The following is a 24480-nucleotide window of genomic DNA, read 5'->3' on the forward strand; positions in this document are numbered from 1 at the left end:
CAAAGTGTATTTTGAAACAGAACTCCTTGAAAAAAACACTACATTTAATACCTGAAACTTTTATCGTTTGAAGTTGTTTTGATTTTGAGAGTTTGTTTTTTTCCTGACTTCTCGATAGTGATCACTGGTGCAGAATGATGATCTTACTATGTCTAAATAGGAGAAATTGTCAGGATAACTAGAGGAATTTCAAGAAAATTCAGCATTTCGTTCTTTTGCTTTTAAAAGAAATCATCATCATTATTATTTGTATGTGAACATTTTAATACAATCTAGTGCTCTAAAACTGTCTGGGCCAAAGAGAGCCAGGCATGAAGATCTCAGGTACCTTGGAGACAGGGAGGGAGGACCAAGGCAGACTGTGGCAGGAAAAGAGGTTTTCTTCCTGCTGGCAAGTGGAGCCATTTTTGGGGTGAAGTGTGTGGCATGTATGTTCTTGTTGGAAGAACAGCTGTGGAACAGAGGTCCTGATGCTATTGGATCAATGAGGATCCTGTCATGAGCAGCTCAAGAACAGGAATGAGAGGAAGGGGCTGTCCAAAACTCTGGAATAAGCATTTGGGTTGCTCTTCTTAGACCACTCCTGCCCTGGGAAGAGGGTGGAGTTTAACTCCAAGGATGATAACGAAGAGGTATTGACTTTGTTGTCAGTTATGGGAAATGAGAATTGATCTAGAAAGGTGTGTGCCCTGGTGAGTACTTTTTTTTTTTTCCCCTGCTTTTTTTGCCTTTCTCCAAAGCCAGCAAAGGAGAACATGGGTATCTTCTATTGCAAGAAGAGACTGGCGAAGGAGGCAGTGTCAACAGCCTTGTCAGCAAAGGCAGTGGTATTGGCATTATTTATTCCTCTGGTGGAAATGGCCTTCCTTATTTTATTTGCATGGCAAACTTTGACTCATCCTTCAAGGTCCAAACCTAATGTTGGAAGGCTTCCTTGATTGGCCCTCTCCCACTCCACCTTGTCCCACACCCTGGGCAGGCTGACAGGTTGCTTCATCTGTTTTCCAGGGGCACTTCATACTCCTAATTTAGCATATCTCACACTGTATTACAACTCATCTTTTTTGTTGACAGCATAACTGCATGGTGTATTAATTTATGTGATTTTTTCCTATCTTCTCCTTTATGGATCAGAAAGCAGTAACGCAAATAAAATGAGAAAAGCTGTCAGTGGGGCCAGGGGGAGGTAGGAGGTTTTACATCTCTTAGACTGCTGTACATTCAGAAGGGGCTGCCTTGCTGCAAATACAACATAACCTGGCTTTGCATTTGCTTGGTTAGGCAAGACACCAGAAATAACACCCTTTTGATACATTTGCCTAAAATCCTTGGTATCTCTGTATTTACAAGGTTTTAAAAATGCATAAGCAACTGGAAATTGGACTGTGTCCTCTGCAGGCTACTCTGCAGGCATGGCAGACATTGGAGACTGTGCTCTGGGGGCAGAGCCTTCATATGCAATCTGCTTTATGGGTCTCATGACCCTTGACCCATGCCTTTCCCTTCTCTTGGGAAACGAATAGGATTTGTTAATTAATAATCTTTCCCTTCTCTTGGGAAACAAATGGGGTTAGCAAATGGTGCCAATGTTGATTATTCTTAAGGAAGTCACACTGAGATGGGTGTCTCCTCCCCAAAGGACGTAGTTAGTATACGTACTGCACAAAGGGGGAGTCATGCAATATGTGCAAAATTCTTGGACAATTTTTTTTGTCCAGATAACATGCTTGCTAGCTGTTTTCTATCAGATACTCACAAGGTATCCACTACTTAGTGCTGAGGAGGCAAAAATGTTGGGAATTGGATGTGTCCATTAAACTTATCACAAATGAGGTAGAGTGTGTGACTAGAGGGTACAGTCTCGTGGGCCTGGGGAAGGAGAGTTGTGCCTGGATGTCACCCAGGACTCAGAGTACACCTGTCCCTTTGATGCACTTGTGATTATGCCCATGACCCCTGGCTGTGGTGTGGGGAGAAGCCCTCTTGCCACCCTAAGACTAAGTAAGCCATGACTGCTAGGGTTCCTGTACTGCTCAGGCAGGCAAGACTCCATCAATCTGTGTTTGTCTCTTGGGGTCCTGAAATTACTTTCTCATTATAATGAAAAGAAGTGAAATGAAACCTGACCTAGGAAGGATCCCTAATTTGGGCAACATTCTAAAACATGTAGCGAGGGCTTGGCTTTTGAAGGACAGCACAATCCTTCTGAAAAGGTGCTGATACACAATTGCTGAAAAGTCTTTCATGGTTATATGATTCAAGTCCCATGGGGCTTGTCTGGGACTTGGTCACTGGGGTGAAGTAACTTCAACAGAAGTCCTCATGAGGATTTGGGCACAGCATAAGGTGCTGCAGGTCAGATAGCTCAAATAAAAGATTTACTTATTTACCTGTGATGGCCATGGTAATATAGCCAGAGTATCTGAATTAAGGTTGAAAGGGGAAAGACAAAGGTAAAAATTAAGAAGCAGTTCTTTGTGTTAAGACTAAGGGATGAAGCAAGGCCACATCCTAGGCATGAGCCAAGAGGGCAACAGTGGGATGACTGGCATTTCCATTACCTCTCACCTGTTTCCAAGTCCTCTGTTTTCCTCTTTCTTGGTTTACTCTTTCATTTTTGGTGCGACACTTCCTCCTGTACCCTCCTGAAAAAGGGTGCATGTGACTGGTGCATGTGGTATGGTGGCATGTGATTGGTAACCCCAGATTGGTGGTTACCAGAGGGACAGGGGGTTGAGGGGTGGGTGAAATGGGTGAAGCAAGTCAATTATATGGTGATGTATGGTAACTAGACCTTTGATGGTGATCACTTTGTAGTGTATATAGATGTTGAGTTATAATGTTGTGCTCTTGAAACTTATGTTAATACCAATTTTAACTCAATTAAAAAAAATTAAAGGAGGAAAAAGAGGATGCATGTGACGAGAATTTTTTGAGACCTTGCAAGTCTAGATATGTTTTTCTTTTACCCTATTGCTTGATTGATAGCTTGTCTGGATATAGAAGTCTAGGTTGAAAGACAAGTGTCCATTATCTTCTAGCTTCATTCTTGTTCTTGAAAAGTTTGATAATATTTTACCTGATTTTTTTCTCCTCCTATTCATTTTCCCTGCTCTCTCTTCTGGGACTCCAGAATTGAGATGTTAAACCTGTGGGATTTATCATATAATTTTTTTCATATGTATACAAAGTATATATGTATATATGAAATAGATACCATGCCATGCATCTTGGCATCTTTGAGGATTAACAAAGAGGCCAGTGTGGACAAAGAAAAGTAAGTGAGGAAAACAGTCTCAAACATATTTATCTTAATTATTTTAAATAAGTCGAGGTCTTAAATTAGTAAATGATCTTTGACAAGAGAAGCAGAAAGAAAAAAATTTTTTTGGTAAATTTATTAAGTTTTCTCTCTTGTACCGAATATTATCTGTTTCATCTTTAGCTCTGAAAATTTGCTAGGGTAACTTGCTGGGTCACTTTGGATGAGTCACAACCTGCGTGTTTTCATTTCCCGGATAAAACAAGCAATTGGGTATGTGTAATCTTTTATATCACATTTGGCTTTAAAAGCTGAACTTGCATTGGGTTATCTCAATACTAATTAATAATTCTATTAAAAGAAGGGGCACAGGGCTTCCCTGGTGGCGCAGTGGTTGAGAATCTGCCTGCCAATGCAGGGGACACGGGTTCGAGCCCTGGTCTGGGAAGATCCCACATGCCGCGGAGCAACTAGGCCCGTGAGCCACAACTACTGAGCCTGCGCGTCTGGAGCTTGTGCTCCGCAACAAGAGAGGCCGCGACAGTGAGAGGCCCGCGCACCGCGATGAAGAGTGGCCCCCACTTGCCACAACTAGAGAAAGCCCTTGCACAGAAACGAAGACCCAACACAGCCAAAAATAAATAAATAAATAAATAAATAAATAAATAAATAAATACATACATACATAATAAAAAAAATAAAGGAATTCCTTTGGAAAAAAAAAAGAAAAAAAAATCCTTTAAAAAAAAAAAAAAAGAAGGGGCACAGAGAGGAAGTTAAACTTAAGTTGTTTAATACTGGTGCTCATTCAGCATCTCAGGAGAAGGTTGGTTAGAAGAGACCCACACCTCTAAGGTTCATTTTTAGATTCTAAAGTTCTTCTATATTCATTACATTCAAAGAGAAAAAGATCACAGATGCTACTGAGCCAATGTAGTCCTCAATTGAAGAATATAAATGAGGTTTTAATTTAGCTATGATCATTTTAAGTGCACAATTAATAAAACATTTGGAGCATTTAATGTACAATTATATGGCATAGCTCACTATCACAAGCATTGAATGAGTACTCTTAGCAATTAAGAGTGTATGGAAGAAGTTCTTAAAATCCAATCCAGTCTCAGGAGTTTGTACCCACACTTTTTTTTCTGGCTGCGCCATGAGACATGTGGGATCTTAGTTCCCTGGCCAGGGATCTAACTCTTGCCCCCTGCAGTGGAAGCATAGAGTCTTAACCACTGGACCGCCAGGAAAGTCCCTGTACCTAACACTTTTAATGCACATATTGCAAGCTGAAAAGAAGAACAGTATTTACTCTGACCTATCTTTCCAAATTTATATTCTATTACTTGGCTCTCTGCATTCTACTTTATACTACTCAGTATGTTTTAGACTTTCATATGTCCTTTGTTTTTGTTACCTGGAATCCTTCCATCACTACTGTCCACCCTAAGACTCCAAGCACCAATATCTTACCCATCCATCAAAGCCCATGTAAAGTATTTCCTTGCTTAAGTAACCTTTCCTGATTCTTCCAAGAAACTCAAGTTTTTTCTCCTTTAAAGTTCATAGCACATTGATTGTACTTCTCTAACGATACTTATTTTATTCTCCCTGGAAATATACCTCCTTATCTTCCTTTTTCATTGTAAGCTTCTTGAGTGCAGAACCCATGTCTTGCTCTTCTCCATATCTTCTACTATACTCAGTAGAAGACTCTCAATAACTGTTGTTAAAATGAATTTCATATTACTCATATGTAGACAAAAGTCTATAGTTTTATTAAAAAACAAACCAACAAAAACTTTCTAATGTGTGTTGGAAAACATGTATATGTATCCTTAAAAAGTGTTATATCCCTGGATAAAGCTATTTCCCTTTCTATCATAAATTACTATCATCTTTTCTATTCCACCTTTATTATTAGCAGAGACTTTCCATGTTTATCAGGTTTTGATGACGAGAATTCTTTTCCTTGGGTAAGTCATTAAAATTAAATTTGATATTCCTTTGGAAAAGTACCCCCCACACCCCTGCAACCAAATAAAATAACCCATAAGTTTAAACTATTAGCTTTGACATGGCTTTCGTTAGTTAGCTGGCTTAAAACTCTCTCTCATGTTTTGAGCGCGTCAGTCCACAGGAAAGGGTGAGCCAGGTGGAATGGAATCCCAGTTCCCTCTAGCCTAGCCAGGATAAATGTCCTAGGAGAAATTTTCCAAAAATTTTTTTAAGTTTCTTGTGATTTGGAAAATGAGCAGCTTCAAAAGATCTTTCAGGATATTGTCCTATATCTAACCTTTGGATTGCCTTTATTCTAAGGGTTTAAAAAAAATCTATTTAAGGAGCATTTTGGAAAGATCACTGACGAAAGTCTGAGCTAAAAGCCATTGGTTCATATATTATTAGTCTTCATGCTGTTTGTCATCAGTAAATCTTGTACTGGATACTTGTCCAGTTCTATAAAAATAAATAACACTGTGGCCTTTATTTCTATATTTTAGCTTCCATTAAAGTGAGGCTTAGACCTCATTTTTTTTTCAGACATAGATCAGATTACAAGAAGTAAGTGTAATGTTAACGCTTTTATTTAGTGACTGAACTAACCTTATCTGCCTCTTTAAAGGACCACGGTTATATCTCCTTATGTATTTGGAAAATTCCTTCAAACATACAAAATGCATATAATTAATTTCTCCAATGAATAACAATTTTGGGATTTTAAGTATTGTCAAGATGTTTCATGTCATACTGAGAAGTTAGCTCTTTGGATAGTGTATTCACAGTATTTTACCATATTTTTATTATTTATTCATCACTATAACTCAAAGATAGGTTGAGGAAGTACACATAACATACATTCATATATAATTTGGTTATTTTATTCAGAGAAATCTGATATGTGCTATCCTTTCCTGACACGTGAATTGAATAAGCTTTTTTAGCAGCTGTTCTTTTCAAATTTAATCTAGAAACAAATTGCATCAAGCTTGGTGCTAAAAGTCTATCTGATGAGAATCTTTCCAATTTTATTTTTATATTTAGATTTACAGATAGAAAATTAGATATCAGTCATTTAAATTGAAGGAGCATTTTCAAAATAAAGTGTTTCTTTTTGTGTTTGTTTTAGTAATGTGACTTTGCTTGAATTGAATATAGGGCAATAATCACTTGCCAGCCTAGAAGTAGCTAAATACTCAATTTTCAGATTAACATTAAGGTTATAGTACTGCCCATTTGATGTCATTACGAGGCTGAAACCACGTAAACTCCATATTGCTTGATCGTAATGTTCATCTGGCTTCCTGCCATGTAAATGGATGTATTAATTCTCAGTTCTCAAGAGTGTTGTGAAGTTCAGTTAATTAATGTTTATAAAAGCTTCTTGAGATTGTCTGCTGAAAGATATTATGTGCATTAAAATTATATAAAAAGCAAACATGTAGAGCACTCTAGAAACTGTTGCTTACAGATGTAGAGAACAAATGTATGGACACCAAAGGGGGAAAGTAGTAGGGGGCGGGTGGAGGTGGTGGTGGTGGGATGAATTGGGAGATTGGGATTGACATATATACACTCATATGTATAAAATAGATAACTAATAAGAACCTGCTGTATAAAAAAATAAATAAAATTTAAATGATAAACAAATAAAATAGAAACTGTTGCTTAGCCAAGATGAAAGTGCCCTGAATATCTATTAGCCATGTCTGAATCAATGACTTCTGACTTCTGGTTTCTTTATTATAGTATTTCATGACTGGTACATAAAGATGACTTAAAGATGCATCATCTCATTTAATAATTAAGAAATCTTTATGAAATTTTGGTCAGAGAGGTTTAGGTAAAGCATTTGTCTGGTGTTCATTCAGGCAGAAAATTCAAATCACTGATCTCATATATAGTAAAATGTTAGCCGGAAGATTCATTCTTGCTCCCAAGTGAGTGCTCCTGTGTTAGGCATACTAGTTGTTCCCCAACATGTAATTGCCATTTCTCTCTCATAGCAATAGAATACCGAATTTTTTTGCTGGGCACATGGACATCCCGAATAAAGTCTACATATTGTCCACCTTTCTTTTAGCTGGATGTGGCCTGTGATAACTAAGTTCCAGCCAATAGAACATGAGCAGAATTGATCTGTGAAACTTTAGGTTGCATCCTGAAAGGGAGGGCATGCCCTTCTTTCATCCTATTGCTTGGAATGTAGATGTGGTGACAAGCCACCTTGGACATGGGGGTGAAGAAAACAGCCTAAAGATGGAAGAACAACAAGACAAAAGGAACTTGGGTCCCTGAGCAACTTGCAGAAGAGAGCTGCCAAAGCAGCCTAATAACGCCTATTTGTGAACATGTTTAAGACATTATTAGTTTGAGTCTTGGTTATAAACCACCTATTATGTCCTAACTTATGCCTATCTTTACGGAAAGCAAGAGGACAAAAAAGTGATTCAATTTGCAGATCTCACACCAAATTGCCCACTCATGGATCAGGTCTCATTGAAAAATCAACTGTAATTTTTATTTGTGTGTTGGGTACATTAAAAAGTTTTAATTTGGGGGTGTGACTTCTCATCCTGAAATGGATAAAGAAAAATGTCTTTAGTTGTGCCTCCAAACAGGCTAGGGAGCTCTACTTTGAAATGACTTCATCCTCTGAAAGCCCTGAACATTATGCACGTAGTAAAACTGAAAGAAAGTACTTAAACTAAAATTATACAATTCCGATGCATTAGACAGATAAACCATCCTGACTGACCATTGCACTCTATCCTGCTCTGTCTCATTCTTTTGTTTATCAACTGGGTGGTTTAGTGGCAGTAACTGATTCCTCTAAATGGTAAAACCCAACAGAGCTAGCTGTACATTGTTAGGAAAAATAGGTGATCTTTATTCTAAATTCCTTCAGAGTTCAAAAGTTATTCAGAGTTCAGGAAGGTGATACTATTGTATCAAATGCTTTTCAGATATAGTTTTCATTTGCTTCTTAAATACTTTTTGCTTTCATGTGAATGAGGAATATACATACCCTTCTAGATTTTTTTTTTTTAAATTAATTAATTTATTTATTTATTTTTGGCTGTGCTGGGTCTTCGTTTCTGTGCGAGGGCTTTCTCCAGTTGCGGCAAGCGGGGGCCACTCTTCACCGCGGTGCGCGGGCCTCTCACTGTCGCGGCCTCTCCCGTTGCGGAGCACAGGCTCCAGACGCGCAGGCTCAGTAGTTGTGGCTCACGGGCCTAGCCGCTCCGCGGCATGTGGGATCTTCCCGGACCGGGGCACGAACCCGTGTCCCCTGCATTGGCAGGCGGATTCTTAACCACTGCGCCACCAGGGAAGCCCCTTTTCTAGATTTTTTTAACCAAATATTTGTGTCACTGGCTCTGTGCATATAGCATGATAAACTACAAAGTCAAATACTAGTAATAAATACAGTTTGGCTTATTGTACTAAATAAAGATAAGTGGCATGTTCATGATATTTATATTCACAGTATTTGACTACTAGAAATTCATTTATATTTATATTTCATTAAGGCATCATTAATTTCTTTCACTGAATGTAATCTATTGCTGTGTAACAAACCACCCAAAACTTAATGGCTTAAAAACATAACAGTTATTTTGCTCACAAATCTGAAATTTGGACAGTGTTCAGAGGGTACAGCTCTTTTCTGCTCCATGAAGCATCAGTTAGGACAGCACAACTGAAGGTAAAGGATCTACTTATAAAATGGCTCCACTGAAATGGCTGGCAAGTTGGTGCCAGCTCTGAGCTGGAGGTCAGCAGGGCTATACACTATTGGCCTTGATTCATTTCTCTGTTGGCCTCTCCACAGTGCTGTTTGAACTTCCTCCCAACATGGTGACTAATTTCCAAGAGTATGTATTTGAAAAGACAGGAACAGGACGATACCAGCCTCTTAAGGCTTGGGCCTGAAAACTGGCACAGCAGTGTTTCTGCCATGTTCTATTGGTCACAGAGCCCACTCAGATTCAAGAAAAGGGGCACAAACCTCATGAATTTGACCTTATGAATGTCAAAAAAAATTGTGAACATCTTTGATCTACTCTAGTATTAAACATTTTAAATTAATAATGAAGACACAACAACAGAAAGAAAAATAATTAAGATAATGAGCAGTTGCATTCACTCTTCCTATAAAAAAGTGACAAAACATTGTGAAAAGAAGTAATAGAATGGATTGGTGAGTGTTCAGAAATGTTTGGAATCTTGTATTCCAGTGGTTCTAATCTTTTTGAGCACATGATATCCAGAGAATAGCAGAAATTTTAGTGACAATATGTGGCAGACACAGATGGTTGCCTACCCTGTATCTACTCTCTCCTTCTTCCTTACTAAGAGAAAGTAGACCTTACAATCTACTCTAGATTTCTTTAAACATGATGTAAATAATCTTGTATGTGGTTAGACCACAGCAATTGAGTTTCTGTTGCATAAAGTCAAATCCAGTTTCTAATGGAATTATTAATCTAAAAAAGTCAGAAGTAATTATAATATAATCACTGCTAGTGAATAACCGTATACCACAGGATCTGTAAAAGCATTCACAGACTTGCCTCTGTTCACTGTGTTTCTTTATGAATGGAGCTGTTACTGCTTTGACTGCCTTCTTGCTATACTTATGAGGGAAAGTTTTGGCATGTTTAATAAGCGTGGGCTCTTCGTGCCAGCATTACATTATGACATGCTTCTTACTTCTTATTTGCAGCATATTTAATCCTCCTTTATTATGGGCAATATAGTCTACTCAGCACAACATTCCATCTAATAGTAATATACTTGGTTATAGCAAAAATAAATTCGATGAAGTGCTTACAGTATGTCAATGATGGAACCATTGTTATAACTGATGAGGTACAATTTTGGCTGAGTTTGAAGATATTTTATACTACGTTAATTTTAAGAGATATACCCAAAGGGTAGAGTAGCATCAATAGATGAACATATATTTGAAGTATTTGACTACTAGAAATTCATTTATATTTACATTTGGATATGGATTTGGCTGCTTTAACAGAGACCAAATAACAGCGGCTTAAGCATGATAGTTAATTTTTCTCTCATGTAAAAGTCTGAGAGGTAGGTGGTCGGGGGAGGGAGGATAGGCAGCTCTAGTTCACCAGGAAATTCAGGTTCCTTCTATATCATTGCTAGGCCATCTCTAGGCTAGAGTGTTGTCATTATCCACATGGTAAAAGATGGCTCACTACCACCATGTCCATATTGTAGACTTCAGGAATGGAAGAAGTTAGATGCAATGGGCAAGTAGCCTCCCTAAAGAATCTGATCTAGAAATTGTCCACATCCTTTCCAGTTACATCTTATTGGCCATTTTTTAACAAGCTGCAACCAGCTGAGTGGTCTGTTAGAAAATGGCTCTAGGTGGGACCCCATGTGTCCAGCTAAAAAGAGGAAGTCCTACAACTTAAAAGAAGGGGGGAAATGGATGCTGGATGACAATTACCTGCCACTTTTACAATGAATATGTCATCTGCATTCAGAGGAGGGATGGTCTATCATGCTGGCACTGTTAGGCTTTTGGCTTTTATAAGGAGATGTTAAAGTGAACACTTGTAGATCTGGTATTGAAATCCAGTGAACCTGCCCTCAATCAGCATTGTTTTTTGCTCCCCAGTTCTCATTAATACCAGTTGGCTTACAATTGCTTGATTTCCTTTTATTCTTGGCTTCTGGATTCCTCACATTCTGTCACTGTCTTGCCCCACTGCCATCTTGACTGAAACTTAACACCCTTTGCTTTCAATATGTGTATTGAAATACCCAAAGCAATTATGAGTTTAGCAAACTTTACTGAGGACTGGGGGTGGTGGTAGGTGATGAGGGGTCACTTGTTCACAGAACCTTCCACCTGTTCAGTAGCTTTTACTCTCCCTCATTTCCTTTCCCACCTCAGCTCTGAGGTGAGTTCACCCACTCATTTCCAAGTTGTCCTAAAGACCTCCAAATTCCTTTTCCTCTATTAGACAGAACTATTTTCCTATTCCTCTGAGGCCTTCACAGCCCACACTGAACCCTTCTACCCCAACCGTTATTCTCAGCAAAAGTTGTTTTCTCCCTTAAAGGAATTATAGTGCCATTTGTTGAAATAATAAGTCTCCCTACCTCATTATAAAATGAAGCCAACTCCTGGATTTGCTGTAAAAATGTTGCTGAGGGCATTGTCCATTGCATCATGCAATTTCCCCTCTATAAAGCGCCATATCAGAAAGTTCTTTTAGATTTCAGTGCCAGAAAAAACTCTGTTTCTCCTAAAGCATGCTTCTTCCTTTCTGATAACAAGAGCTATATAACTTATCATGCTTTCTGAACCATACAACTCCAAGCCAAATTTGCAGCTCTATCATTGCAATTATGTTAAGCATATGATTAGCATATTTGTATTTCCCTCATTTGCTTGGGCCATTATATGTCTATCATATTGGTCTTGCTTTTCTTATAAGCCATTTCAAATCCTTTAAAAAAAATAAAGATAAAAAATAAGTTGATTGTTAATAACTAAATAAGCAGCTTACAGGTCATTTAAGGCAATAGTGTGCAGTATTTTTGACACACACCCCCCCACCCCGACTACTTAAGGCAAAAGGCTCTGTGGACCACTTACCTTCCTCATTTCTGCTTTCTGAGGGAAAAATAACTCAGTGAACATGCTCCCTTTAGATTAAGAATGAAAAATTTAAAAATTTAACATTGGCTAACTCATGTGGTAGTCTGTACCAGACACTTCTGTACTGTTTTAGATCCCTTTGACGTCAGTTGTCTCCAAGAGTCTTTGGTCTCTCATTCCACTCACTCCATCTTGGTAAGGGTTTCAGCTGATTTCAAGAGAGTACAACTCTCCTTAAAATACCTCTCCTTATGCCTTCCCATGCACTACTCATCTTCTGCTCTGGGGCTTCCTTGCTGATGGTGAGGAAGAAGACACTATGGGGTCTGCTTGGTGCCCACATATGTGTGACCTAGAAATGAGGGGGAGCTAACACCCTGTAGTTAGTTCTGGGTCACTCACTAGGCAAGAATTCCAGACCATCCAAAGCTGGCCAAGAACGAGTGAATCTAGAGTGGATGGTGGAGGGGGGAAGATAAGATGATGAATACCAATTATGGCCTTATGAGACCAGCAATAGATGTAGGAACTGAAGCTGGTTTCACTAATTTTCTTGCCGTAAGTCTCCTGCTTTGCTGGACTGCACTCTGTAATTAAGTAGTTGCACGTATGCTTTAACTTCTGTCTCTCCTTTCCAAGGAACCTGACTAAGACTATGGGCTTTGGAAATTGGTCCTTGGTCCTACATACAAATGAAAACCTATAGAGGTGTGTATCATTCCCCTGTAAGAGACTAAGGAAAGATTTTTGTCCTTTCTTGGCTCATGAGGAGAATCCTCATTGCTCACTCACCAGTGGACCATACACCATTCTCTGAGAACCACTGACCCATAGGATTTTATCAAGGATTGTCCCATAGAGCTTTCAAAGTTCTAGAGTTGGAATTCTTTGGACAATTTGTATAACTTAGTTTTCTAATAACTTTGGTTGATGAATTGTATTTGAAAAGTATTGCTGAAATATCTAAAATTCTCAATAGAAATTCCAAGAAGGAAGGCAGCTCTGGGGCAGCATTCTTATTGTTGTTTTTGTTGGGGACAAGTTATCACATTGGAGCTGGGAATGACCATAGATTGGTAAGGCAGGGTTGGAAGTCTGGATTGGGTTAGTTAAGACAACATTATGACTGAAGTTTATGGGAATGATCAGAATTAAGAAATCACAGAAACTTGGGTGAGACTATAACAAATGCTCTGAAATGAGATCAGTAGTCAAGGTCCAGGAAGCAGTCCAGGATTAGAATTCAGGAGTAAACAAAGCCACAGGCTGAGGTGATGCACCTGATAAAAGTCAGGGTAACAATAAAGGCATCCCATTAGGACGCTTGGAAATTGAGACAAGATCTCTTTTAGACAGGCCAACCTTTTATAGAGTCTTTCTAGAGTTCCAGAGAATTAGTGACCCAGGGTCTGAGGCTTGAAGTCTTATGAAGTACAGCAATTCCCTACACAAGGAATTGTGAGAATTTTAAAGAAAAAGAGTTTCTTTATCTTCTGGAAAAATTTCAGTGACATAGAGTAGATCCTGTCAAAGGGAGGGCAATGCAGAGTCTGCACAGACCATGCTTTGTCTTAGCCTTCCTTTCATCTTTTCTGGAGCCCTTGGCTTTTTATTTCCGGCTTGTTCTTTGAGGTGCAGACACCTCTCTGGGGACACAACATGGTAATTGCTCAGCATTTAGTTACCTGACGTGAAATAATTTAAGGTAAGACTGATAACAATCTGCTTTCTTCTTGGTTTATATTATAAACTGTCCTCCATCTGCTCCTGGCGACTCCTACTAATAGGAAGTAACTTGCCAGAATAAATGGGAAGCATGCTACTGTTTTAGAAGACAGACTGATCATCTATAGTATGAATTATTATTTTTTGTCAGAAGCAAAAAGCATGGACATCCTTAGATGCTAAGGGAGAGAAGAAGTTTTCTTGTGTATTCTTATCTTGTCTCCTTTAATTGTAAGCGTTGCTAATTATTCTCCCCATGTGACAGATGAGGAAAGTGATGCTCTGAGAGTTATATACGTTGTAGAGTTAGTAAGTACAGATTTGACACCAGGTCTGTCAGGCTCCAAAGCCTGAGCTGTGTCACTATGTCAAAGGCCCTCTGATTATTTTTATAAGTTGTCTATGCACAAATGACAAGAGAATCTTTATGGAATTTTCTTTTTGAAAAACTCACGCTTTTATCACCACTCCAAAATTAATGTGCATTTGATTTGGAAGTTCAGAAAACACTGAAAAATTTAAGTGAGGCAATATCAGTGAAATTGTTTAAAATTATTTAGTACTGTCTATTCAAATATTGATCATATTTAGACAAGAAAAAGGGCAAAGCCCCTTAAAAACTAATTTGGTTTTAACAGAAAGTCACATTGTAAAGTGTAAGGTCTAGCTAAAGAAAAGTCTTTTTATATAGTGGGAGCATTCATTAGAATAGGAAAAATAATGAGGATCTATATGTTCAGTTTAAGGGAAGAATCATAAAGTCTTGGTTAACAGAGGCCTGAAACGTCTGAGGGACCCTACCACTGCTGCAAGCAACTTAAACTCTTGGAAATTTAATCACAAACAAGCCCTACGTATTATTATTATTTTTTTTTTTTCTTTTTTAAAAAAAAAAATGGAACGCTTCACGAATTTGCGTGTCATCCTTGCGCAGGGGCCATGCTAATCTTCTCTGTATCGTTCCAATTTTAGTATATGTGCTGCCGAAGCGAGCACCCTACGTATTATTAATAGAAGCTACCACAATAAACTGACCTCTAGGGCTTTATCAGCAAATGCAATCCTATGTTGGTATTAGAAATGTCCCAGTTAAAAACAAAGAGTATCTAGATACCTTTTGTAGCATTCTTTCTGATCCATAAATATCAGCAGTCTGCAAATATAGTTTGGTCTATTCTACAGTAAGAATGAATTATATCAGCTGCTTTCTAATCCAGAGAGGCTAAACATGAAAATGAAGTTAGGGATATTATAACAAATGCCTCATTCTTTACATGTATTAAGAGAATATTTTCTTTTCCATATCTTTAAGAGTAACATAGACCCCTATTTTTAACATAGAGCTCATTTCATGGTTCAGTTATATCATGTAGCAAATCATATCATCAGCTACCTTAAACTGTATATAGAAATATTTAATATTACACAGATCAGCTGTAAGAAATAGATGGTTTATATTTACTACTGAAAGTCTTTTAGTTCTAATCATGGAAATTTTTTCCCCAGAAAATGTTGCTAAACATTTTGTGGTATAACTTTTTAAAAATAATCAAATAGAAAACATGGCATAGCATACATAAGGGGCTTCTTTATTAGAAAGTTATTTAGGGAGTTTTCTTTAAAAAAAATTCCCAGAAGGGAGACAACTGAAATGACCTGAAGAACACTTGAATAAGCAAATGTTTTTAAGGAATTCTAGGGAAGAAAGCTAACAAATAGGTTATTCACGTGTTAATTATTCTGTAGTGAAGGTTTCTTTTTGAAAAATGATAACATTCAAGAAGAATATTAGGATTTACTTATATTCTTTTTTCTTTTTTACAATTTCCAAAGATTTTTCTATAGTACTTATCCTGATGTAGGTCAAAATATTCTTAAAAAGTCAACTTCGAATGGCATTATTGATTTTTTTTTTTAAACCATGTCAAAAAACAGTATTTTCTGCAGGTTTTCACAGGGTGAATGAAATCTATAATCTAATTTAAAGACATCTATAGGAAACAATTTCAGGAAACTAAAAAATTTCATTAAATGATACTGTACCTTAGTAGAAATGTTGTACAGAAATGCCTCAATTGATGAAAATATTTGGGTAATATACTATTTTGTTTAATTACTGTTTAATTTTTAATTTAAGATGAAGTGTTTCACTTTTAATTCTTACTGAAAATCCTTTAGAAATGTATTCACAATCTTTACTGTCATGGGAAGTACAAAAAGTGTATTAATCTCCTTGGCCACTGTGAATTTCCAGTGTCTGATATTGATCTTTCTGAATGTCAGTAATCATTGTCTGGTTAGAGATTGGGATGAATATATATATAATTTCAGCACATAACCAGGGAATTTATTATTTGAATAAATCCTTCATATAAACTTCCTTTCTTAAGATGTACTTCTTTTTCCTTTTCATCAAAATAGAGTTCTAGTAATGGTTTGGGACTGGAATTGTTTAATCAGGGGCTTAAAACCCCTGATAGTTGATGGATAGATAGATAGATAGATGTTTGTTCAAATAGGATTTTACTGTATTCTTGATGGGATTTTGGTGAGTACAGGGCTAGACTGCAGAGGCCTAGTCCATACACTGGCAGTGATTCACTCAACAGGGTGTAGCTCACAGTTGGGGAATGGATAGGAGGAAATGACCTGGATGTAGAGATGGGCCTTGAGTGAGGGTAGTCTGTTTAGCATCCAAGCACTGTTGTAAACTCTGGCTTTACTTTGGAAATAGGAGTCCAAATATGGTGGGATTGCTACCACCAGGAAAGTTAACCAGGTGGAAGTGGTTGATTGGTTCTGAAAGACTTTTTTATAGTGGTGCTTGTGAGTGGAAGATTCAACATGGGGAAGGAAGGCTAGGAGACATTAGGGCCCATACATATGAGCTGGATTTAGAAAAGGGGTGCTAAAGGGGGACTGGGAAAGTAAATAGGATCACCAGATGTGACTATACAGTAGAGAATCAAGGATCACCAGATGTAACTGTAAGTAGTGAAAGGAGATGACAGTGAACATCTTTTCCTCCTGCTCCTAGTTATGGAAATACTGGAAAAAATGTACATTTTAAATGTAAACCAAGCTTGAAAGAAAGAAAATAAAAATCCCTGGTGCCAGAAATGAGGAAGGAACATAAAGTCAGATTTGCTAGGAGAAGAATGAAGCCATAGAGGCTCACAGGGATTTCCCAACCAGACAGATTTGAAAGTTGGGACTAGAGTCCAGTTCAGAGACAGGAGATGGGGGCCCAGTGAGACAGATGCTAGGTCAGTCTCCTGCATCAATGGGAGTCTTAAAGGACTGCTCCTTGTATGAAATGGACTACAGAAACTCCACCCTCTGGGACATGCCTGAGATGGGTTGGGTAAAAAAATCTGCAAGGAATTGGAAACTTAAGTCAGCACAAACAGGTGTGAGTCCTGAATTTACAACACTCTCAGGGTGCAGGAATTCCAAATAGGGAAATTAACATCAGTATTGGCACTAGAACTCATGAACCTCCCAGGTCTCTGGAAGAAACAGGAGTGGAACAGCTCTTAAAGGATCATCCTACAAAGCAGAGCACATGGGAATTAAAAAAATGTTAGAAAACAAAACGCCATGAGGGAGAGAGAACAGCTGCAATAACCAGGAGAATTTGCACTCCAAGAACTAGAGATTATAGAATGATCTGAAACATAATAGGCACACTAAAAAAGCTAAAAGAGATAAAAAAGAAAGAATAAAAAAATAAACAAAGTACTATAGAAAAATAAAAGGCATGGGTATAAAACACACATAATAAGTGAAATGAAAACTCAAATGTTAAGCAGCAGATTAGGCCCAGCCAAAGAGAGGATAAGTGATTTAGGAGCTATTCTGAAAAAATCAGTTAGAATATAGCACAGGAAGATAAAGAGATATAAGAAAAATGATGAAGAGAGATGGGGGAGGCCCAGCATAGGGATTTCAGAAGCATAATATTGAGATAATAAGAATGAAGTTGTATGATTGAAAATTTTCTAGACCTCAAGCAAGACAGGAGTCCTCAGTTTGACAGAATACTAACATCTGAATGAGATACATGAAAAAAAATCCAAATCTAGGCTCCTCAAGAACAAACTCTTAAAAGCTATCAGGGAGAAATAGAAAAAAAAAAAAAACTAAAAGAAATGACATTTAGACTGAAAGCAGTTTTCTCATTGATAAACTAGATTCAAGAAACAATGAAATGCATTTTTGTTTGTTTGTTTGTTTTAATTTATTTATGTTTGGCTGTGTTGGGTCTTCGTTTCTGTGCGAGGGCTTTCTCTAGTTGCGGCAAGCGGGGGCCACTCTTCATCGCAGTTCGCGGGCCTCTCACTATCGTGGCCTCTCTTGTTGCGGAGCACAGGCTCCAGACGCGCAGGCTCAGTAGTTGTGGCTCACGGGCCTAGTTGCTCCGTGGCATGTGGGATCTTCCCAGCCCAGGGCTCGAACCCGTGTGCCCTGCATTGGCAGGCAGATTCTCAACCACTGAGCCACCAGGGAAGCCCTGAAATGCATTTTTAAATGTTGAAGTAAAAAAGGGGTGGAGTGTATTTCTCTACTGCTTGATTCTGGGCTCAGCTGTGCAACTTGCTGTAGCCAATGGAATAAAGTGAAAATGACAGTGTACCAGTTTCAAACCTAGGCCTCAACTGTGAGTTTTTTCTGTGGTAATGCTATCGCCCTGGGGAAGAACATGCCTGAGCCACCCACTGGTCCCAGGAGGAGGATGAGAGACGTGAAGAGCAGAGCCACCCCAAACTGACCGTGGAGGAGATAAGCTGACCCACAGATTCATGAAGATAAATCACTGCTTTTTACGTTCTTGAGTTTTGGGATGGATTATTGTGTTATTATCCTATTACTGATGTAACAAATTAACACAAACTTAGTGGCTTAAAACAATACAAATTTCTTCTCTTACAGTTTTGGAAGTCCAAAATGTGTTATATAGGGCTAAAACCAAAGGGTTGGCAGGGCTGCTTTTCCTGGATGCTCTAGGGGAGACTTATTTCCTTGACTTTCTAGCTTCTGGAGGCAGACTGCATTCCTTGGCTCATCCTTTCTTGTGTCACGCCACTCTTTTGTTCTGTTGTCGCATCTACTTCTGTTGTCAAATCTCTTTCTACCTTCCTCTTATAGGAGTACTTGTGATCACATTTAGAGTGCACCTGAGCAATCCAGGACAATCTTCCCATCTCAAGAACCTTAACTTACATCTGCAAAGTCCCTTTTTCCATAAAAGGTAACATTCACAGGTTCTGGGTATAAGGATGTGGACACTTTGGGGAGCAGGCATGATTTAGCATACCACAGTTGTTATATAGGGTTTTATTTTAATTTTTATTTATCTCTTTCAGAGAATCAAAGTTTAAGAGACTTACTGGGCAGAGATCAATACTGAAAGAACAACTAAAGGATGTAATTAATAGATAACATTAGTATAGTGATTAAGCACAGGGATTTTTTAGACAGACTGCTTTGGTTCAAATACGAGTTTTGCCACTTTCTATACGTGCAAACTTAAGCAAGTTACTTACCTCCCTGTGACCCCTGTGACTCAGTTTCCTCATGTGTAAAAATGGGAATAATGATGGTAGTACCTACCTCATGGCCTTCTTATGAGGATTAAATGAATTAATATTAGTAAAGTGCTTCAAACATTTATAAGGCTTTTAGTAAGTGCTATCTAAATGTTTGTTAAATAACAAAATAAAAAGGAAATAACCCAGAATAAGGGAGTGGGATAGATTAATCATTTCACTACCAACCTGGTAGCAAAATTTAAAATACCTGACATCAGCAAGTGCTGGAGATACTGTGGGGGAAATGGGAACTCTCAGATGTAGGAGTAGTTGTGTAAATTGATCTTACTTTCTAAAGCAATTTGGGGACATCTAATTGAATTGAAGTTAAGCCTATCCTACTAGGCAGCAATTTTGGTATATACCCAAACAACCCCCTAACACATCTGCACGTGGAGACCCATGAGGACTGTCACAGAATTTTATAATAGTGTTTGTGATAGGGACCCTGTCTGAGATCAGGTTCCTCAGGAGCAGAGTTTGAGACAGCCCTGAAGATATATGCCATTTATTGTGGGTGTGCTCACTATGAGGGAGTGAGGAAAGCAGGGACAGTGTGGAGAAATGCCAGCCAAAATGTGGTCTTAGGTGAAAGAGTCTAGTTTTGGTCAGATCCATGAAGGGCTCTGGGACATAAATCATATCAAAGAGTACCTCCCTTGAGGTAAGGGGGTTGTTTTGTACCCCATGTCTGGCGTGTGTGTATGGGGTGAGGTGTTGTCATCTCCAGGGCAAGGTAGCTCCTGTCAGCCAAGAGGGATCTCTGGATAAAGGGGTAGCTGTGAGCTGTCAGCAGTCAACACTTAGAGTAAGCAGCTGGGGGTGAATGCACTGTCTGGAGGAAAAGGGTGGGACACTACAACTCCCCTAAAAAATGCAATTCAACAAAACCTAATGTTTATCAATAGGAGAATGAGTAAAAAATTAAGGCATACGCATGCAGTGGAATTCTATATATAAGTTAAAATGAATGAATGAAATTTACATGTTTAAATTTACATGGTTAAATCTTGAAAGCACAATGTTGAATGAAAAAAGCAAGTTGAAAAATGGTACATATAAGTTGTATCATTTATGTATATTAATAACACACAAATGAATATGTGTTGCTATGGTTGCACAATATGTAGTAAAGACATTAAACTGTGAATTCACACTGACTTTGTTAGGATAGTAGTCACCTTTCAGAATGGAAGAGTAGGAATGGGATTAAGAGGGATACAGATGGGCCTTCAGCTATATCTGTAATGTTTTATTCAATATGACACAATGTAAATATTTTGTTAAGCCTTGAATTGGGTACTTTTAAAAAATATTGTTCTCTTCAATTTTCTTTATATTTGAAATATTTTATGAAAAAGAAATAGAAAAAAATCAAAGGAAGAGGACCAGATCTGTGGACTGTGCCAGTCTAGAAGGGGATTGAGAGGGTATAACCGAAGTCCTTTTATTCACATAATTCGGGCTCCTGGCACCCAGCTTATCCATCAAGGAGACTGTGGGTGCCCAGAAGCTATGTTTGGGCTTCTAATCATATCTTGGCTCTAGAAACACTGAATCAGGAACTAGAAAGGCCAAGACTTAAATGGTCAATCAGTGGATCAACTTCAGGGAGCTGAACTGGAGAAAAAAGGGAAAAGGATAATAAGATAGCAGTGTAATGACAATATCTTGAATAGAAATGTTTAACAAGTACTTATTGAATCCTTAATATGTATCAAGCAATGTGCTAGGCTGGGGAATCAATGATGGATGACACTGCTGCCACCTTAAGGGAGATGAGGGGTCAAGTGGGAATCTTATAAGAAAGGAGAGCCTGGATTCAGGAACATCTTTCCACTGGAGGCTAACAAATATATTTGTGGCAAGTGTCCTTTGTTTCTGAATTAAAAATCCCCAAATGATTTCTGTGTAACTCGAGTCCTCTGAGACGTTCTGTGAAAAAAGGGGCTTTAGAGTCAAACATTTGAGGAAATGCTCTATGCCATATTCCCTTCTTAGAGATTCACAAGGCAGTTAACACAGGAAAATTATCAAGATGAGTTATGGAGAAGAAACCTGTAAAGAAACTTTGCATCTCCCCAAATTATTTGACACCAAAATGAATTTTTTGGAGGAGGAGGGTAATGCATATGACTCTAAAGGTAATGCCTATGACACTAAAGGACTCTTTAGTGTTTGGTAGAATTCACTTTGGTCCTATGTATTTACATTATTATTTTCCTAACTTCCTTGAAATGTTTTTAAAAGGTTTATTTAAAAAATTTAAATTAAACTTTAATTCCAGTATTTCTATTTAAGTGTTTAAACTCTAATATTGTGCTTAGGTTTAGTATAGTTATTTTGTTTGATTTTGTAGCGAGAATTAAAGCCATGAAGTTTTCTGAAAGTTATTTTAGGTCTTCAAAATAACAGCAAGGCAGAGCATTTATGATAGGCATATAGACCATTGTACTTTCTGAAATTTGATTTTATTGTACCTCCTTAAATGTCTAGTATAACACTCAGGCTTTAGTCTTTTGAACAAACATATCAATAGCCTTAAATTGGACTACCATGCTGAAATATATCACTGTGTCACACCCATTTGCAGCTATCCACTTAATTGCATCCTATAAAATGAACCAGGAGGTATAAGTTTACAAACATAATATCTGAGGTGGTGGTAAGATTAGAGTTAAATAACATGTGTAGTTTAAATTATCAATATAAAACCATGAAGGGCTGTAGTTTTAATATACTGCTGACATGGGGCACTTGAGAATTAATGTGCATTCCCAATAAATATTTTCAGTATTAGTATTATATAATACAGCTTCAGTTTTATATATAATGCTCACATACACACATTTTTTTGCATCTTTTGCTGGAGCATGGGAATATTCAGCTTACATGTTGTCTAAGTTTAAGGAAATAATAAAAACATTTCACTCCATAGAATAATTCTTGGCACAAAATGGTTGCTTCATGACTATTTTCTATGTGGTTAAAGGTTTTTTCTTGTTTGATTAATCTAAACCCCCTCCTCCCAGAAATTGCACTGAATTAATTAAATATGGGATATGAAACCAATTTTTGTTTAATGAAATATACTGTTATTTATTTTTTACTTATTTTTATTTTTATTTATTTATTAATTTGCACAATTATCTGTTTTCAGTCTCTCAAGTTTCTCAAGTTAGTGAAAATTTTTCTTGTATGTGTGTGACCTTGGGTTTGCTTCTTATGAGCTGGGTGACTTTGGACAAGTTATTTAACCTTTCAGTGTCTCTGTTTCTTCGTCTTTAAAACAGGGATTGTTGTTGTGACTATTAAGTTAATGTAATCCTTGGAAAGTGTTTAGAATACATGAAAGTGTATGGCACATAGAAGTATACCATAGATGTTAGCTGTTATTACTATTATTTTGAGTGTACACTGGAGAGACTGTAAATTATTAGCAATACACCATAACTTCCACCAAAATCTACAATCACAGTTGATCATGATCAGATGTATTAGCCTAACTCATAGAAACAGTCTAGGTTAGATGTTATGCATAATTGCTTATTTGTTTATTCTTTATTGAAGGAAAATTTATATTAAGAAATTGGATAGGTGTTTAAGTTTGGATGGGAAGGGAAGGCTATTATTGGTTAGGGAACACAGATACTAAAAATTCTCCTACTTCTTGGTCTGCTTAAAGTCTGTACATTAGTTTTTAGTTAGTATCAAGAGTTCAACAGCCCCATAGCTTACACCCGTACTTTCCTCATCTATCTCCTTTTATGTTTAGCCTTGTTTCTATCTCTCCTTAATAGCCAATCCCTGATTCTCTTCTATCCCCTGCTGGCAAATATACCAGTAGGAAGAATCAACAAGCATTGGGAGGCAGCTGGGAGTGGTGATATAGGTGAGGGCTGTGTAAATGGTATATTGTAGGCGAGAGTAGAGCTGGGAGAAATAGGTTGCCTTCTTTTCATCCTCCCATTTAAATCTCTGAACTTAGCAAAATGTTTCTTCATATATTTTATAGTCATCCTAAGTATACATAATTTTGTTTGTATTTTCAAGGCTATACTCTTAAAGAAAAGGCAGACAAGTTATACAGAAACTGCTCACTGAACTTTAAAAGAAATTAATAAAGTGAGACTATCACTTAAAAAAATAAAACAATGAGTAGAAATAGTGATAGCTATTTTTAAAAAATATACTGTATTAGGAAATGAGTTGCAATGTGCAAAAATATAAAAGGAACCATCAAAATATTTCTTAACATATAATAGGGAACATATTCCTTAACTAAGTGGAAAAGAAGAAAAACTACAAGTGGATTCCTACAATAGTATGTATTTGGATATACTATGCATAGTATATCCAATAATATGTATTTGGATATACTATGCATCGATTGTGTCATAAATATATACTAAAATATACTAATATATTAACTTCAGGCCTTTGTTCAAGACACCATAAGAGTGTAGGACAGAGCTTGGGACAAGAGTTAAAAGGGGTGAAAAGATAAAATGTTCCAATCCGTATACTTTCTTTCCAACTTCCATTCTAAACCTATAGAGACTAGTGTAAGGCAGGAAGTATATATATTAGAAGTGGAAAGTCAAGCTAGGATTTGGAGGACTTGGCCCTAACCTTTAAAATAAAATATATTAAGATATTTATGTTCTTTAGCATTTTAATAATAAACTAAGTAATTGTAGTGATATAAGTTACCAGTCTTGAGGACAGAGGATGGAGAGGTTACTGAATGTGTGTATGTGTATGTGTGCACACACACAATAATAGAGACATATTTTGCAGCTAAGGGGGAAAATATACATTAGCAAGAATATAAGTCATGGAGAAATTCACATGACAACAGTTTAAAAACTGTAATGCTGTCAGCACAAGCAATACTGACCTAGATTCTTATTTTATTCTTTATAACCAAGCAACTGACATGGGTACAAAGTCCTATTCAAGGTCATTGGAAACTTTGAACGTGGATTGGCTCCAGGAGGACATTGGATAACATAATGATTGTCCTCCTGAGTGCCAGAAGTTTAGTAAGATTCAAAGCTGGTAAATATTTTTTTTACAGAAACTCAACTCACTGTTTCTTACCATTGGGCTATTCCAAAATTTACATTTTACAGATTAAAACAGTGACTACGAAAAAGACATAGTACAGAGGCCATAAGTATGAGCTTGCTCTTTAAAACCCTTGAGAAGCTAATTTCCATGTCCAAGATAATGTTTCAAAGAGATTTCAACAT

The 24480-nt window shown here is 37.4% G+C and overlaps 1 protein-coding gene and 1 non-coding gene across 4 annotated transcripts in view; one reads left to right on the top strand and one right to left on the bottom strand.

Moving 5' to 3' along the window:
* The window catches only part of TFEC (transcription factor EC), a 650324-nt gene that overhangs the window by 8723 nt on the left and 617121 nt on the right, over positions 1-24480 (top strand). The gene's annotated exons all lie outside the window — the stretch shown is intronic.
* On the bottom strand, positions 14524-14630 carry LOC132372272 (U6 spliceosomal RNA). The gene has a single exon (XR_009505142.1). It is a non-coding gene; the product is annotated as a U6 spliceosomal RNA (small nuclear RNA).

The sequence above is a fragment of the Balaenoptera ricei genome, chromosome 9 (genome assembly GCF_028023285.1).
Source record: "Balaenoptera ricei isolate mBalRic1 chromosome 9, mBalRic1.hap2, whole genome shotgun sequence".
Lineage (NCBI taxonomy): Eukaryota > Metazoa > Chordata > Mammalia > Artiodactyla > Balaenopteridae > Balaenoptera > Balaenoptera ricei.